General features: G+C 35.3%; 1 long non-coding RNA gene across 3 annotated transcripts; it reads right to left on the bottom strand.

Annotated features, from left to right (window-relative positions):
- Positions 1–718: 718 nt before the first annotated feature.
- Positions 719–2,926, bottom strand: LOC120105946. Of its 3 annotated transcripts, XR_005508194.1 has the most exons (4): positions 2,895–2,926; positions 2,708–2,735; positions 1,780–2,274; positions 719–1,175 (listed from the first exon to the last, which is right to left on the bottom strand). It is a non-coding gene; the product is annotated as an uncharacterized LOC120105946 (long non-coding RNA). The 3 variants fall into 3 exon arrangements; XR_005508193.1 differs by lacking the exon at positions 719–1,175 and having other exon boundaries at positions 1,182–2,274; XR_005508195.1 differs by lacking the exon at positions 719–1,175 and having other exon boundaries at positions 1,182–2,274; positions 2,901–2,926.
- Between the last annotated feature and the right edge of the window lie 291 nt (positions 2,927–3,217).

The raw sequence follows: 3,217 nt of genomic DNA, 5'->3' as shown, positions 1-3,217 counted from the left end.
TGGCTGCTCGTCACAATACTTGATAAACAATTCAGTAACCAAATTTGGTCACTGATTACATTCCAATAACCTGGTACATTTGGTACATTGATTGGCTCATAATAATAATAATATCATTAATAGCAAAGGCATTCAACATTACGCAAAAGTCATTTAACATGTCATTCAAAATAGGCATCAACATGTTCTAAATCCATCAAAATCAAAATCCAAAAGGATGTCATAGAGATCAACAGAGATTTCATTCCTCCTAGAAATACAAAGACCTATCATCTAAGACAAAAGCAATCATAATGAAGCATGATCAGCAGAACTAGAATCACAATCAACATCAATGCTGGCAACTTGGCTCCTCGAGATCCTGCTTCTTACCTTCCAATTAGTTCTCTCCACTAGTTTCAATACAAATTTCTCACCATTCATGCAGACTGGACAAGATGGGTCAAACTTCAGTCGCATGCGTCATAATTTCCAAGCAGTTTACATGGAAGACATGCCCACAGACCAGAATAGCCACTACAGATATCTCTTTGTTCAGAACTAGTTTCTGGCTACTCCACAAAGATCTATCATTCAATACCTTTGAGCATACTCTGCACATTTGTGAATCAGAAAAAAGGGATGTTGATGAAAGCTGAGTGCTTGAATTTGCAAGTTTGTTGGTGCAGTAACTTGAATGTCCGCTTCCAAATGACCATGTCTCTCCTTGGGAAGAGGACATCAATTCAGAGATATCAACTGAAGGCCAAACATCAAAAGACCCAACCTGGGAATCTGGGATCCATCATTGGATAAGTCAGTGCCTGGAAGAACAAAAGACTGCCTTCCTTCAAGAGAGTAGTCCTCATTTAAAGATTTGACAGGTGGAACTCTGTTATCAGAGAGTAGTCTTGATATCATACTTGATGTTTGGCTTGTCTTCAAAGATGATGGGCCTGATTTAGAAGCCGATGTAGATGGAGAAATTGATGGCTCAATACATGGTGCAATTACTTGTGATCTACTGGAGTCTCTTTCCTATGCTAGGTTAAAAGAATGCAATGTTAAAATCAAAGCAAACTTAATTGAGCATCAATCATGAAAATTAACAGCAAAGAATGAATAGGAATATCTAATAAATGTCTCCATTTTATTCCAGCTCACATTGAAGCGTAAATTTCTTCTGATGGATCCATCTGTTACAAGAATAAGAATATTAGATGAGGAATTATGCAAAGAATGCATGAAAAATTATACCCTCTATGCAGCATTGATTGCATTAACATGAAACATTTATCCACTAAAATTGCAGCAGAAACTTTATTATTCTACAGAAACAAGTTAAGAAGAGTATTAAACATGATTAGTTATCCAGCTATGCTCTTCAAAATTTCCTAGGTACAATAGATTATGATAGTATTTACCATATAAAGAGGATCATGTCATAGTTTGACGAGCCTGAACAACTGACTGGAAATAATTTGACATTTATAAGTGGAACTCGTGCAGTCTCTTTCTAGACATGAGCTGTATGGATTAGAAGAAATCCATACTATATGCCACAGCTTGCGTCAGTGAAAATCACTTCTAAGTTCTGGAATCTACTGATTTGTAAATTCTTTCATGAGTTAAAGGTAAGGGCCGCTCTGCTATTTTGTTAAATTGGGGTAAAAATTTTATATATAACAGCATTTCTTCATATTGTAAAACATTATGTAACTATTAGAAAATTCTATAGATAAAAGCTTCTCAGCACAAGAATGTTTTCCCTAAATATAGAACACAATCCAAATATTTTACCTTCAGCAGCCACTTTGGAGCTACAACCAATGCTCAATTAATCAGGAGACTTCAGCTGTCTGAGTGCCTGAGAAGCTGCTACCGGTGTCTTTCCAGCTAGAAGACCTTCATGATCTGTTTCTATGCGATGCTTAAATTCTGAGTCAATATTCCCACTGTTGTGATGAGAAAACTCAGAATGGTTGTCGAAAACATCCATTGTATGAGTTCGGTTGCCACGTAGAAAGCTCCATCTAGAGGAGCATCCAGCATTCTTATGAGCAGAATGACTGCCGCTCATCTTGTAACAGGAAAACAAAGGTTTCTTCCTTGGAGCAGCCACACAACAGATGGCCCCCATAATCTTGATGTTCAAACTAGAAACCACAAAAAGAACGACTAGAACCCTCCAGAGTGAAAGGAACCTCAAATAATTTCAAGTAATCCTGATATTTAGAGCCAACATTATTTGCACCAGTTCTTGGAGAAGAAACTACATTAAATCTCCAGCTGTTCCTATATGCATTAGATGGAAATCAGTCAATCATAACAACATGAAGGTCAATACATGGAGCTAGAATTCCAAAAAGTTATATTCATGCAGACTCAAATAATAAACAATCATAGAGTGGTACCACAAGTAGAGAAGCATAGAAATTCACTCAATTAAACGGCAAATGAAAGAAAACAAAAAGGACCAATTCATCTAAAGAAACTTGATGAGAAAGATCATCTTAACACAGCCTACATATGTAGAAACAGAATCTCTGTCCAAAATAACCAAAATCATATATGCCTCCACAATGTAAAAAGAGGTTGTGAAAGAAATTCTCATCAAACTCCTAGAAGAACATCAGTACCAGGAAAAAAAAGAACTTCAAGAAGAACATGAAAAATTCTGGTCTAGTTTACTATTTTATTATTTATGCCATAACAGACCATCTCATACCTTTAACAAATTTGGTGAGCTATTGATTCTGGACCAGCATGCCACAAAAGAAGGCAATCGCCAAATTTCACGTATAGTATCAAAAGAATGAATAGAATAAGAACTGGCACAAAATATTACATCAAAATATCAAAAGAGATTTTAAGTAGAAAGGGAATCTAGATATTAAAATGGCACAAAATATTACAATTACATCAAATGAGAACTGCTATAGCAAAATCCAGACAGCGCAAGCAACTGGTAGAGCCAGCAATCATTAATCAATGTTTTTTTTTCTTTTTTTTTGATGATAGCCAGCAATCAAAGTCGATAAGAGAATAATGCAAAATATTAAAAGGACATTTATTTATGTTATAAAAAATATAACAATATTTTCAGAACAAGATCAACTCTTTTTGCTAATCGTTTCCTTCTATCTGAAAATTGAAGTTTCTTGAATGAATTTCGATAGAAGATATATAGATAGAAAGCTTCGAAAAAAACTAACCGCGAAGAGCATTTAGAGAAGAG

Source organism: Phoenix dactylifera, unplaced genomic scaffold (assembly GCF_009389715.1).
Source record: "Phoenix dactylifera cultivar Barhee BC4 unplaced genomic scaffold, palm_55x_up_171113_PBpolish2nd_filt_p 000404F, whole genome shotgun sequence".
Taxonomy (NCBI): Eukaryota; Viridiplantae; Streptophyta; class Magnoliopsida; order Arecales; family Arecaceae; genus Phoenix; species Phoenix dactylifera.
Note: the sequence above shows the minus strand (reverse complement) of the source record. Positions and strands in the feature narration are given on the sequence as shown.